This window comes from Adiantum capillus-veneris, chromosome 27 (genome assembly GCF_014529385.1).
Source record: "Adiantum capillus-veneris isolate H3 chromosome 27, ASM1452938v2, whole genome shotgun sequence".
Lineage (NCBI taxonomy): Eukaryota > Viridiplantae > Streptophyta > Polypodiopsida > Polypodiales > Pteridaceae > Adiantum > Adiantum capillus-veneris.
Window position 1 is genome coordinate 34,500,466 of NC_140957.1, and position 15,492 is coordinate 34,515,957.

Genomic DNA, 15,492 nt, shown 5'->3' on the forward strand with positions numbered 1-15,492 from the left:
GCCCAAAGTTCAAGCACAATCTTTTTCTGACAATTTTCCTATTCCCCATGTTTCTCTCATATTGTTTCAACATCATGAGTTTTTTGAAGGCTCCGGACCACACGCCTAGCTATGTGCGAGGTGTTGAGTTTGCAAAAAATTGTCTCACTTCACAATGTGGGAATAATGAGGGAAGCTTTCAAGAGCTTCTTGGGTGCTTAAGAACACTTTGACCCCGATATGTTGAGGGAAAGGGAGATTTAGAAGCAGGGACATTGAAGGGCTAGCATGGAGCCACTGATTGCCAAGATACTCACTCTCTTTGTCACCTCTTGTAGTGCACCGCTCAACACGATTGTTACCCCCACAATATATTATTATGGTAACATGTCTCCACAAACCTCTTCTTCAATCAATTCACTTGATGTGCTTGTGAAACACCGAAGCCAACTCTTGTCGCTAGAATCTCTTGCCTTGGATTCACATTAGCTCTCATGACGCTTGCCCTGACACTATACCTCCAAAAATGCTTGAGTTGATAGGTTGCCTTGCCTGCTTGATCATTCTGTTGAAGAGAGAGAGAGAGAGAGAGAGAGAGAGAGAGAGAGAGTATCCAAGATAGGTTTTTCCTATTTTAAACTCCCATCAGTGAGTCTGTGCCAGACCCTGTAGGCTATTGGGACCTCTCTGTAGGCTATCTGGGACTCTCTCTCTCTCTCTCTCTCTCTCTCTCTCTCTCTCTCTCTCTCTCTCTCTCTCTCTCTCTTCTCTCTCTCTCTCTCTCTCTCTCTCTCTCTCTCTCTCTCTCTCTCTCTGTGGAACAAGGTTGCAAACAACTAGGAAGCAATAGGAAGTTAAAAGATCAATCACTCATTGTCAGATGAATCAATTGATGGAATTTAAATCGGAAAACAGAGTTTCAAGTCACCTTCCATTGAGACACAATTAGATCAAGATGAGAACATGGAAAAAGCAAGAAAAATATCTTCAATATAACCTCCAATGATAATAGCTATAGTTCTCAACAATGCAAATGGATCAAGTGTCAGATACAATGCTCTATTGGATAAAGAAGAAAAGGGAAATATGGTTGCAAACAATATCCAAAGGATCCTCTAAATCACACCATGCAAACAGGACAGTAAAGTAAAGTTAGGTAAGACTACAAGTCAAGAAGAAATGGTTGCTACTGTTAGCATTCAGAAGCAAGAAGAGCAGGTAGAGTTTCAGGTAAATCCTTCAAGAGAAATGCATGCATATGTCATCCCTTGGACATAAGTGATCAGACCAGCACAAAGCATACAAAGAGTAAATAGTGTTATTACTCTATTTTCCAAGTGGTAGCCAATAACGGTTACAGGTACCATTAATGTTGTATACAAAGTTGCATAAGTTACAAGAATCAAAGAAAAATCTTGCAGACAAAGGTAAAGCTAAAGTGGACCTTCCATCGATTAACACAAAAGGTGTGACAGCATATGCCTCTACATCAAAGAATCCTAATGGATCAACTTCTTCAAGAAAGTTAGGCTCTAGACTCTTCAATTGCTGAACCAAACAAAGCCTCTAGGGAGCCATCCAGAAAAACAAAAATATTTCGCACTCAAGAAAGTAAAAGAAGATCAAGCAAGTGTTTGTTCCGAGCAGTTTAGTAAAAGTCAATGATCTAGTGTGGTGGGTTGAAGACAACAAAATCAATACAGAAAAACAAATACATGGGATGGATAACATCACAATGGAGCTTAAAAGAATAGGATTACTGATAGTATAGAGGTAACCGCGACAAATATGGGTAACAAAACCAAAAGTCAAGGCATATGAAGTGCAATTGAGACCCTCCCAAGAAACAAGTCCCACTAGGTATCAACCTCGACAACATCCTAGGATACCTAAAAAGCTAGTGTACAAAAGAACAACATCAAATGCTGCTAAAGTCTACCACAACTCTTAAGAGGATACAAAACAAAGATGGATTTCAAAGAATCTTCCTCTTGGACAAGGATTTTACAAAGGCTATACAAAGATTTTGCAACCAGTCAACCAAAGACCAACTACTAACACAAAACTACATGAAGATCTCAAAAGTTCAGCCAAACCTAGAGCTAGACAAAGTCAACAAGGCACCTATGAACGTAATGGTGAGATTTGGATTCCTAAGTCTTCCAATTCTCCAAGTCAAAAGCCAAATACCGACAGTGAGTAGAGGCCTACAACAACCTCAAAGATGCCTTACAATAGGCCTAACTAGAGAACCAAACAGACAATGGAGTTTTCACAATCAAAGGACAACTCAACGAGCAAAGTTACAGATTCCACGATAAAACAGGTATGTCAAAAGAAACCTTCAATGCCAACTTGGTCCTTCAATAATCCTCTTTTTCAGGATTCAAGCTTACTTTTACCCTAACAAAATGTTTGTAGTAAGCACAAGAATGTGAAAAGTCTAGTCGCCAGGGTACAAAAAACACATTTTAGTATAGTCAGAGTCAGACTGCTGACACCGGGTTAGCCGCACCACCCTCTAGCCGGCATGAGAATTTAAAGTTCTTGATTTTCGAAGCCGAGAATTTCATGAATCACCATTCGAGGAGCTGGAGGTAAAGAAAACCACAAAAAAGCAATTTTTTTCCTTATTGTCACTGCCGCCAAAACCCCGAAGGGCGCGTGAAAGGATTACTTTCTTCCATGGCGGACTGTCATTCTGTTCTCTTCCATTATTTTCCTCAATCTCCATCTCCTCTCGTCCACACTCTTTTGGCCTCATACACACCCCTCCCTCCCCTCTTGTTTTCTTCCCACTGGGGGGCCGTCTTCTCTTTCTCTCCCACTTTCTTTTCCCCCCACCTCTCTCTTCTTTCTCTCTCTCTCCCTCTCTCTTTCCCTCATTATCTCTCTCTCACTGTGTGTGAACCCGCAGGCTAAGCAAAATAATACTCTCTCTCTCTCTCTCTCTCTCTCTCTCTCTCTCTCTCTCTCTCTCTCTCTCTCTCTCTCTCTCTCTCTCTCTCTCTCTCTCTCTCTCTCTCTCTCTCTCTCTCTCTCTCTCTCTCTCTCTCTGTGTCTCTCATTACCCCACCCTTTGACCCCAATAACTCCCTCCCCTTCCTTGCTCGTTGTTGGCCAGGAGATGGCCTAGCCCCTCTCGTACTCTATCTCTCTCACGCTCTCTCTGTGTCGAGCCCACAGCCGCATACAAGGTCTCTCACTCTCTCTTATTCCCTCACACATCCCCCTCACACTCTCTCCCACTTCATAATACTCTCTCTCTCTCTCTCTCTCTCTCTCTCTCTCTCTCTCTCTCTCTCTCTCTCTCTCTCTCTCTCTCTCCTCTCTCTCTCTCTCTCTCTCTCTCTCTCTCTCTCTCTCTCTCTCTCTCTCTCTCTCTCTCTCTCTCTCTCTCTCTCTCCTCTCTCTCTCTCTCTCTCTCTCTCTCTCTCTCTCTCTCTCTCTCTCTCTCTCTCTCTCTCTCTCTCTCTCTCTCTCTCTCTCTCTCTCTCTCTCTCTCTCTCTCTCTCTCTCTCTCTCTCTCTCTCTCTCTCTCTCTCTCTCTCTCCGACACTCACACACCAACTCCCTCCCTTGCTCTCTGTGTCGGCCAGGAGCAGCCTGAATTGCTCGCTCTCCATCTCTCTCTCTTGTAAGCCTCTGCAGGCGCCGTAGTAAACAGTCTCTCTCTCTCTCTCTCTCTCTCTCTCTCTCTCTCTCTCTCTCTCTCTCTCTCTCTCTCTCTCTCTCTCTCTCTCTCTCTCTCTCTCTCTCATAATATACACACACACACACTCACTCAGTCACTCACACACTTTCTCTCTCCCTCACCCTCTCCCTCATTCTGTGTAGACAATGAGCCTCAGGCATAGTGTTTTTTTTTTTAATACATTTTATATATATAAATATATGTATAATCACTCTCTCCCTCATTCCCACACACACACCCTCTCGATACACACACACACACACACACACACAAACACTTACACACCCACATTCAAATTATATACATACACACACACACCCACAAGCATGCCTACATGCACATATATAAACACATACACACACACGCAAACGCACTTATGAGCACCGACACGTACAAAACGCACTCACAATAGAAAAGAGAAAAAAACACTACATAGACACCATCGGCGAAGACGGCCAAGTCGCACGCCGCCAACACCAAAACAAGAAGTGGTGCCGAAGGCACGCCCCGGCCGGCATCGAAAGGAGGTAACACATAGCATCTCGGCTTCTCGCAACAAATACCAATTTCGGCATCCCTAAACCTCACACCGACCACCCAAACCATCGACAAAACCTTGTATATGCCCCAAACCCCTACTCTTCCCTAATAACCTAGCCATGGCTAGTGGATTGTAGAAAAACTCTCCCCCCACCCCACTCTTTCCTCTCTCTATCTCTATCTTCTCTCTCTCTAACTCTCTTACTAGAGAGGCATCTAGACCTTCTACAGCGACCAATGGATATTTGCAAGGACCATTGGGTAAGGACCACCTCTCAAGCCTATATAAAGAGGCCTCCGCTAGGCACAAAGGGGGACACAAGTGAAGGAGGAATACACTAGCTCCATGCACTCTACATTGTAAGCACCACTAAGCACATAATGTACCCCAAGCTAGAGAGCTCATGGCATCATGTTGAATCGCAAGCTTGGGCATTTTAGCATTGGCAACATCACTAATTTCCCCATTCTCCACCACACCATGGTTGAGTTACTAGTCACGACCACTCCATGCACATAAGGTAGTCACTAATCTCCCGCAAGGCAACATGAGCACGCTTGGATTGAATGCATCGACACCATGCTACCTTGGGCCGCTCTCGATGTTGGTGATTGACGTTGTCGGTGGCTGCATCGTCTTGATGTTTTCCCTCAACTAACCTTCCCACTAACTCCAACTTCGCCATGCACCATATGGCGCTCGCATTCCATCATGCATCCCTAGTGCCAAGATCCAGGTTTGTAATCATCAAGACCACCATTTGTAAGTATCATCATCGCCAATAAAGGGTGCTATGTTGTCTTGATCTTTGGGGTCCATTCTCTGTTCTCCTTAGTTTTGCTTTCCCACATTTGCATGATGTTTCGTCTCTTGTATATCACTCTACTTGTGCTCCATCACGTGCGGCCTCTCCAATCATTCAGTAAGCTCCATTATAACCTTGCCACATACCTCCCTCGTACACACACTCCTAACTATTGACTAGTCATTTTTTACATGTGGACGTTTGTTGTATCATCATTTCATGTTGGTTACCTAGAGGGCATCTCACTTTTGCTACCCTAGGTCATGTATGTCTACGTCCTAGCCGCACTTATGCTAGGTGGGGCCCCTCTCTACCTATAGGATTACTCCTACCTTGAGATGATGCTTTGGGATGTTCAGGCTATGTGTGGTGTAGAGGCCACCCCATATGGCATGTCATTTCCGACCATCATTTTCTTGGTGCCCCCACCGAGGATCCTTTCATGAAACCCTCCATTTTACAAGACTAAAACCCCTAAACTTTTGTGGATGGATGAATGGTTAACAGGTTTCGCTAACTGGACGACAAAAGAAGAAGAGCTCCAAGCACAACTAGACGAACTCCGCATCTCCATAGAAGCTTGAGTGCCAGGCGTAATGGTAATCGATTTGCAGTGGGAGAGTCAACCAACATGCCAAACTCAGTGGATATACATAGGCCGAGTGCAAAGAAGAAGAAGGAGAAAGTCAAAACCATGTCCGCAACCTACAACCAACCCGCAACAACAAGATGGAGGGAGCTCTGCACAATAGAGAATCGACACTATTCTACTTCGAGAATCGAGTAACTCAATTCATCAAGGTAATTATCACAGTCAGTTTCCAAGTCTCACGTGATGTTGCAGCACAGATAACGGAAGCACATGCTCACGCTCTCACTAGAGAGACTAGGGATCTATTTAGCTTGTTTCAGAAAAGAACACCACCCTCTCCCACAAGCTTGGACAGTGACTAAGCACCTCTAAGATTAACATGAATCAGTACAACTTGCCTCAAGGTAGATCACACATTCCAATACGAGTATGCTCAATCAAGGTAATACTAGACTTGAAGGCTCACAACCAGCACGTCAGAGACACCATGTTGGGTGGGGAGAACTTCTTTGAGGTTCTAGCATCCGATCAGCCATTTGTCTTACCTTTGGTACAAGGAAATGTACCGTTTGAGATTTTAATCTACTATTTGAGTTTGAAAAAAAAAACTTTTGATTGCAAGCTAAGCAGTGTGTCTTTCTAGCTCTCTCTCTCAGTAATCATAGCAAGTGTAGCACGGGGTGTAGCATTACCAACATTTAAAGGAAAGAAGGGGGAGGATTTGATAACAGATTTCCTAGATGACTTTGAAGTCGTAGAAGGGGGAGGATTTGTGGGAATGGTGGGTTGAGTCACTGGCAAGAGGGGAAGATACACCCGATTTCCTCAAAAGGACCGGTTCACGCATGGCTTATGGCCGCTTCTCAAGGAGAAGGTGAAGGGTAGATTCCCGGCTACGTACGAGTTAGCCGTTGAGATTGCTCGCCTTAAGGACAAGAAGTTATGAATGAAATCCAAATAATCGAGTCAACAAAAGCAGAGAAACATCGCGTCGACCAACAACCACAACAACCACCATTTCTCCACCATCGGCTCCTGGGGTAAGAAATGACCAATAAGATATGTTGGCCCATATTACTGACCAACTCCAGAATTTGTCTGTCCACTTGATACAACAAGGAAGGAATCAAGAAAGAGATCAAGACCCGGGAAGAGCACGACGACAAAACACGGAGTATCACTGCTACAACTGCGGAGAAGATGGTCATGGTATGTACTATTGTCCTAAACCGCGACAAAACTATAATAGAGGAGGTAGGAGGAACCAACTGTCACCCCCTAGAGAGAGAACACCCCCACCTTGAGCACCATCCCCACCAACACAAATTCTACGTCCACCCCAAGCACCACCACAAGCACCCATTCCACCTCTTCCACCGGCACCACCACTTGATCGCCCTTTAAACATCATAAGGCTAGAAGAGAAAGGAAAGGCCGTAGAAGTGGATCCACCTAGAGCAAAGGAGAGGGATAAGGGTAAGGAGAAGGTAAACTTTGTAGATCCATTTGAATCCATGACTATAAAGAGAGCTAGGAGGGAGAAAGCTACACAATCTGATGATGAGAGAAGCATGAAAGGAGAGACTAGCAAGAGGCCATCAAGGCCACGACAAAAATTAGGCATCACCGACTTCCAGTTAGGGGAAATTTCTAGGACCTATGATCTAACATTGGATGTGGCAGAGCAAGGACCAAAGATTACATGGCCACAGCTACTACATCTCGCACCAAAGGTAAGGCGGCAATGGTCCAAAATGGTAAGTACAAGGCGCTCCAAAGCAAAGGTAGCCGGAGCAATTTCGGGTTGCAACATGGATGACATCCTTCCAATTGTCGACGTCAACATAAAAGGTAAGAGGGTTGGAAACACCTACATTGATGGAGGTGCACAAATTTGTGTGATGAGTGAAGCTATGATGCTTCGGCTAGGGCTCGAGGTTGATAGGCCTTCTCCATGCAAGGCAAAGATAGCAAATGACACAAAAGTCAAGTGTGTAGGTGTGGTAAGTGCTGTGAAGATAAAATGTTTCAACACTGAAGTAGAAGTGGATATTTTTGTAATGCCTACTAAGGGGGAGGGCTATCCATTAATCTTGGGAAGGACAGGGTTGATGGCCATGAAGGTAAAACAGGACTAGGACACTGGCCTTCTACGCATGACTGGTAAGAAAGGGGAGAAAATCTACTACGATATGAAGATTGGCAAGCAGAAGCAAATGGACCTAGAGACATCAGCAGATGAAACCACTAGTGTCCTTTGATTCTTGTAAATCCCCCCCAATATCTCACATATTATCCCAACACTCTATGCGTGAGGAGGGACTTAGGCGTAGCAACCACATTGTGAGCTTCACTTTTGGTGTGAGAGAAGCTTTCAAGGTACACATTGCAAGTGAGAGAGCATGAGTTAAAAATCTCAAAACCACTATTGTATATGTTCCTCCATCATGAATAAATTGAGGTTTGGTGCATCAAAGGCGTGATTTGACATTCAAATCTTTGTCCTTCCACTTGTGCAATACGGTTTGGTGAATTCAAGGTGACTTGTGTATTTTAAGTTTCTATCATTTGATCTTGTTTGAGAAAGTGTTTTGGTGTGTTTTCATTGCCAATTTTGTGTCCATTGTAAGAGGGTATTGTGGTGAGAGGTCTCCTACACCCTAAGATAGTGTGTGTGTGTGTGTGTGTGTGTGTGTGTGTGTGTGTGTGTGTGTGTGTGTGTGTGTGTGTGTGTGTGTGTGTGTGTGTGTGTGTGTGTGTGTGTTGGTAATGTTTAGCATTCACTAAGCATTGAGTTAGTTTTGTGCAAGCTCTATGATAGCATCACAATGAACCATGTCCATTTGCAAGTCACAAACAAAGTATCATGCAAGTTCCATTCCTGTCTCTCTCTCTTCCCTTTGCTCTAGCTCTCTCTGCTCCATTTGGTGTGTGTCTTGGTAAGCTTGATGCAACTCAGTAGAGCTATTCTGCTTACAAATGCGAACTCTATGCAATAGTGTCTGCCTTAAAAACATGGCGGCATTATCTGTATGGTGCTCAGTTTGAGATTGTGTTTGACCATGAAAGCATCAAATGGTTTACATAAAAAACGGATTTAAAGGGTCGAAAAGCCAGGTGGTCCGAGATCCTTCAGGAATATAACGCCAAGATAAGGTATCGCAAAGGCCGATACAATGTAGTGGCAGACGCTCTAAGTCGAATGCCAGAGATCAATTCGCTCTTGTTCACGGAACTCCGTAGTGAATTTTTAGATTCTCTCAAAGGCAAATATGAGCATAATGAAGCATATTCCAAAGTGTGGAGCCATGTTCAAAAGAGGGATCCTTCTCCTCCAATGACGGTAGTGTACAGTTAATCTCCACACCTAGTTCTCCTTTATCAAGTGATGAACTACAGCGATGGAATCATTTTACCATTGAAAATGGGTACCTACTCCATAAGGGGAGAGTTTGTGTACCGACGGACACCAACATTCGGTTCCACATTCTTGATGAATGTCATGATAGTCCAGTGCAGGGCACCCGGGAATTAGAAAAACTTATGCTCTCGTACGATGACAGTTTTACTGGCCAGGTCTACATGGCTTTGTTCAAGCTTATTTCTTGCATTGCCAAAAATGTCAAGTTAACAAAGCAGAGCGCGTGAAAGCAAGAGGACTCTTACATCCTTTGGAGATTCCCAATGGAAAATGGGAAAGCATCTCTATGGAAGTTTATTGTAGGTTTACTAACCACTGTACAAGGTCATGACTCAATATGGGTGGTCGTAGACATGTTGACTAAACTATGTAAGTTTATTCCGACCAAATCAACGGTTAAGACACCAGAACTAGTCAAGTTATTTGTGGACAATCTATGCAAATTGTATGGTTTGCCAAGTAACATTGTTAGTGACCGTGATCCCAAGTTTAACAGCCACTTTTGGAGAGCTATATTTAAACAATTGGGTACACAACTAAACCTCAGTACAACTGATCATCCAGAAACGGATGGTCAAACAGAACGGGTTAACCAGGTGCTAGAGGATATGCTAAGAGCATACGTCAGCAAAAAACAGTCAGACTAGGAAGAATACTTATCTATTCTAGAGTTTGCCTACAACAGTGCTAAGCATGTCACAACAGGTTTTAGTCCTTTCATGCTCATGTACGGATTTCAACCTAGGTCACCAGTTACGATGGGGTTGGCAACCGAAAAACTCCAACGGGTTAAGGATTTTCTCCAAGAGCACATGGATATGCTGAAACTTGCTCGTCAGAATGTCCGGCAAGCACAGGATCGGTATAAGAAGTACGTTGATGAGAAACGTTGACAAGTTACCTTCGAAGAAGGGGAGAAAGTATTTTTACGTGTGCCAAGACATTTAGAAAGTCTAAAAATTGGGCCGACACCTAAATTATCTCCCCGATATTGTGGGCCTTTCAAAATACTCAAGTGAGTAGGTGATTGTGCCTACAAATTATTACTACCTTCACATTCTCGCATTCATCCGGTGTTTCATGTAAGTCGTTTACGTAAGCGGTCACATGGGGACAACAATGTCATTGACCAACAGGTTTTGGTTGATTTCATTGAACCTCCTACCCTACGGCATGAGCCTGAACGTGTTCTTGATTATCATGAGTTGCATACACATCATCACGTACGTCAACAAGCCTTAATCAAGTGGAAAGACCAACCTGAAGAAGGTGCCACTTGGGAAAACATTAGTGTTCTTAAGAAGAAGTTCCCCACTTTTGTTTTCGAGGACGAAAACTCTTCTTAAGGGGGGAGTAATGTCAAGACACCGGCAAGGCCGGACTAGACAAGGGCAAGGCCGGGCTAGGCGGTGTGGAACGGGGAGTCTAACTAGGGCAAAGGGCCAAGGTCTTTGCTATATAATGGGTGGTTGGGTGGTGGACTCTCAGGCTCTAGCTTCCCTTGTCTTACATGGCTAGCGCTTTTTGAAGTAGTTTCTCTACAGATGACTATGTGTTGACAGATCCACATTTTCTTGAGCACATGCAGTGTTCTATTGAGCTCTTTTGAGAGCAGATATCCCCATAGGGATTTGCTTACTACATGCAACAGTTCTTGGCACCTCTTTGTGTGTGGTTATTCATGTACATTGAGCTCGGGTGATTCACTTTGTATTTTTGTATGGTACCATGTGAGTGTACAAGAGGGGGGGTTTTGGAGGTTGCACATATGGATAAACAATGGGGGTTGGCCCCATATTATCTCCTGCTCATACCGTATGTATAAGGGGGGGGGGGGGGAATAAGGAGAGGGGTGAGTATAAGGTAAGGGATATAAGCCCCGTGCTCTCTTGGTTGTGTATGACATTTCTAGCTCGGTTGATTGCTCGCTTACGCTGTGAAAATCTCAATGCACGCTCTGTAGAATGAGGACTCTGTAGAACAAGGACAATCGACTCTAGAGGCAAGGACATGCAACGAGAGCAACGAGTTAATTTTTTTAATTTGATAGTGAGCATCAATCAACACACCAATGATGTTGTGGCTTGGTTTACAGGTGGAATTGTGAGTACTTGCAGTATCCGATGAAAATATTTCCAACCATGGGAATTTCATGATTCCAACTCAATTACATAGAATGAGCCAATAAGTGTAGAGGGCGTATTGCCTAATGCAATATTCCTTCAAGCATTCTAGAATTTAACTCTTTTTGTAAGTATTAAAAATGAAGGTCACCCGCCCACATCTAACCCTAGTCCTCGTGCTCGGATCTGCAGAGAGGTAGAAGAGCACACAGCAGCTGAGGGGGTGAGGTAGGCCAAGGACACCACAACCCACAAGGCATAAGAGACAGCCAATAGAAGGCGAGAGAGGCCCAACACCACGCCCAAGTACACACAAAATTTAGCATTTTGTCAAAACGCTAAAGCAAGGTAGAGAGAGAGAGAGAGAGAGAGAGAGAGAGAGAGAGAGAGAGAGAGAGAGAGAGAAGCAGCTATGGTGGATGGCAAGCTCATGCAAGATCTACATTATTCCTCCTCTCAAGCATGTAGAGATTCCTATGCCAACACGGTGAAGTTCTAGTTAAACTTGAAGCAGCCAATGTAAACCATGTTGATTGGAAAATACAATGTGGGACTGCTCGTCCTTTTCTATCTTCAAATTTCACTTAATATACTGTCAAAAGACTACCAGAGGTCTCTCCTATTGATGGTTCTTGCTTACTAGTTGCAGACCTAACTGCTTGGAGACTGCTTTGCAATCCATTCAAGATATTGCGGGTCTGAAGTTGGATGGTTCCAACCATGCCAATTTTCTTATCATTACTACATCTGGTGGCGTTGGCTTATATGTTGTACAGATAGTGAATCTTGGCGGTGCACACATTACCGCTACTTGTGGAGCCCACAATATAGAGCTTGGAAAAGTTGGGTGATGATGAGGTTCTAGATTACAAAACGCTAGAAGGACAGAGCCCTTTTGGTCAACTTTATAATCCGGTTATTCATGGTATAACTGGGATTCCCTTTTGAAGTTTAGTCCCACTCTTAAACCTAGTGCCAAAGTGGTGGATCTTACTCCAAACTTTGACTCATTGGCATCGATAGCTATACAAAAATTAACTTTCTGTAAGCAGCAATAAATTCCATTCTTGATGTCTGCCAATGCCAAGGATTTTGCGTTCTTGACCAACCTTGTAAAGGAGGAAAATTTGAAGACTGGGGTGGAATCCCAACACCCCTTGTTGAAAGTAGAAGGAGCAGGGGCCAGGAGTAAAGAGGGGCATGTGACATGAAAGGTAACAGTGACATTTGATGGTTAAGCCCATCTCAAATAAGTACAAATTTTGCAAAGTAGTTGTCTGTTATTGGTGCATATTTGTGTTTTAAGGTATTTGTGAGTAATCACTCTTTCACGGGCTGCCATGCCCATTTGTGAGTGAGTGTGTGTGTGTGTGTGTGTGTGTGTGTGTGTGTGTGTGTGTGTGTGTGTGTGTGTGTGTGTGTGTGTGTGTGTGTGTGTGTGTGTGTGTGTGTGTGTGTGTGTGTGTGTGTGTGTGTGTGTGTGTGTGTGTGTGCGTGCGAGAGAGAGAGAGAGAGAGAGAGAGAGAGAGAGAGATCCTCACTTCCCCTTCACAACCTAAATTTTGGGAGGCAAACCTGACATCGAGAGTTTCTCGCCATGAGCAAGTCAGGATAACCTCCGGATCTCAAGAAATATATGACAAGAAATAAAGGCCATAGGGTGCTCTCTATGCTACTAAAAAAAAGCATTATTTTCTCTATATTGGCACCCTATGGCCTGAAGAACATAGGGTCCCCTGTATGCTAGTAAGAACCTCTCTATGCTCTACATTGACATCCTATGGCCTCAAAGCCACAAGGTGGCCTCTATGTTTTGAAGAAACCCTTCATGATGGTTTTTCGACAACTTATGGCCCCAGGGCCATAGGGTGTTGTCTATGTCTGTAAAAAACACTATTTGCTCTATATTGAGGAGAACTTGTGGGCTGAATGCCATAGGGTCCCCTCTATGCTAGTAAGCACCTCTGTTTACTCTATATTGGCACCCTATGGCCAAAAGGCCATAGGGTTTCCTTTATGATAGTAAGAAGCTCTCTATGCTCTATGATCTATGCTCTATATTGACATCCTATGGCCACAAGGTGCCCTCATTGTTTCCAAAAAACCCTCATTGGTTTGGCAACCTATGGCCCAAGGGCCATAGAGTGCTCTCTATGTCTGTACAAAGCACTATTTGCTCTATATTGGCATGCACCCTAAGTCCTGAAGGCCATAGGGTCCCCTCTATGTTAGTAAGAACCTCTCTATGCTCCATATTGACATCCTATGGCCCCAAGGGCCACAAGGTGCCCTCTATGTTTTCAATTTGAAGAAACCCTTTATGATGCATTTTTGACAACCAATGGCCTAGGGTGCTCTATATGCCAGTAAAAAACACGATTTGCTCTATATTGGCACCATGTGGCTTATAGGCCATAGGGTCCCCTCTATTGTAGTAAGAACCTCTCCATGCTCTATATTGGCATCATTTTGCGTAAAGGCCATAGGGTCCGCTCTATGCTAGTAAGAACCTCTCTATTCTCTATATGGTACCCTGTGGCCCTCGGGGGGTTCACTATGTGTAAAACTACCATATCACGTGCGTTCAAGACATGTTTGTAAAACCCCTTATTTGTGAATTTTATTAGAAATATAATATACCCTTTTCTTTTAAAATCTGTAAGTGCCCTTTTGTATATATATTTATGTAGGTTTCAAGAACTTTAAATACCCTTCTGTTGCACTCACGTGATAGGTTACATTTTTATTAGGTGACCTCCCTTGGCTGTGACCTGAAGGCCATAGGATCCCCTCTTTGCTGGTAAGAACCTCTCTATGCTCTATATTAAGAACCTCTCTATGCTATATTGGCCTATGGCCCCAAGGCCACAAGGTGCCCTCTATGTTCAAAAGAAACCCTTCATGAGGGTTTTTTTGCAACCTATGGCCAAGGGTGCTCTTTTTATGGCCGTGGGGTTTTTTGTATACTAGGGAAAACTCTCCATGCTCTATCTTGGCATCTTATGGCCGTTGTCCTCCATGCTAAGAAGAAACCACCATTGCTCTATGTTTGTCTTCTATTGCTTTACGACAACAAGGTGTCATCCTCCATGCCAATTAAAAAAAAAACATAAATGCTCTACATTGACACCCTATCGCCCAGGGTCGTGGTGTCCTCGATGCTACTAAAAGCCCCTCTATGCTCTATGTTGACACCCTATGGCCCCAGTGGCACAAGGTGCCCTCTCTCTCTCTCTCTCTCTCTCTCTCTCTCTCTCTCTCTCTCTCTCTCTCTCTCTCTCTCTCTCTCTCTCTCTTTTGGATATAAATTGTTTATTTGACCTAATTACCTCTCCTCCCTCTCTCTCAGCTTCCTCTCCTATGTTTGTCTCTTTTTCCCTCTTTTCTCTCTCAATCCAAATAATTATTTTTCTCCCTCTTCTCATCTCTCCTCATTCATATAGCAGGCGGTCTTTTGTCAAATTTGGGCATGAATATCTACCGGTTTACCCTGCAACATTGTCATTCACGCACCCCCTACCACATCTTCTCTTTCTAGGACCTCTCTACATCAACAAAACGCGTACAATACAAAGGTTAGTTCTTTACTATTTTACTATTTTTTTTAATAGAGAGGTAAATAAATGTACAAAGAAAGATTGAGCGCTGCCGTGAGGCACTGCCGTGTTTGGGAGAGAGGCATAGGGAGGAAGAGAGATGACAGAAGAGGCGGTGCCATAGGACGCTTGGCGTTTGAGAGAGGCTCAGGGAGGCGTTTGATGTCGTGAGGTACTGCATGCTTGAGAGAAGGCGCACGGAGGGCGGCAAAGGGCGCCTATTTGTTCGGCAAAGGGCACCTCTGTTTGTTTGGGAGAAGAGGTGCAGCAAGGGTGACATAGGGGCGCTGCTCATTCGAGAGAGGAGGCGCTTCGAGGCGTAGGGAGGGCACGCGGTAGAAGGGGTGCAAATGAGCCATTCGAGAGAGGCACAGAGAGGGAGGGCGTTTGGGAGAGACGCAAGGGGTGTGCAGGGAGCGTTGTTCGAGAGAGCAGAGGAGGCACAGGGAGGGCGTTTGGAGAGGCGCAGGGAGCTCGCAAAGAGCGTTGTTCGAGAAAGTAGAGGATGCGCAGGGAGGACGCACGACAGAGATAGCACATGTAGGGTTTCGAAAAGAAAGAAAGAGAGACAGAGATAAGGTTTGTTAATTTTGTTAATTCAAAATTCAAATTTTGAATTTCAAATTTTAAACTTAAACTTACCGCTCTTCTTTATTTTGAATTTTGAAGGGTTTAGAATCGTTTTCTTAGTGGGAAAGTCATACCAGTGGATTGGAAATTGAAAGAGCTTTTCGGGGGGGG

The 15,492-nt window shown here is 44.1% G+C and overlaps 2 pseudogenes; both read left to right on the forward strand.

Moving 5' to 3' along the window:
- The window catches only part of LOC147421757 (uncharacterized), a 144,167-nt pseudogene that overhangs the window by 21,569 nt on the left and 107,106 nt on the right, over nucleotides 1-15,492 (forward strand).
- Nucleotides 11,568-12,393, forward strand: LOC147421758 (chloroplast envelope quinone oxidoreductase homolog; annotated as a pseudogene).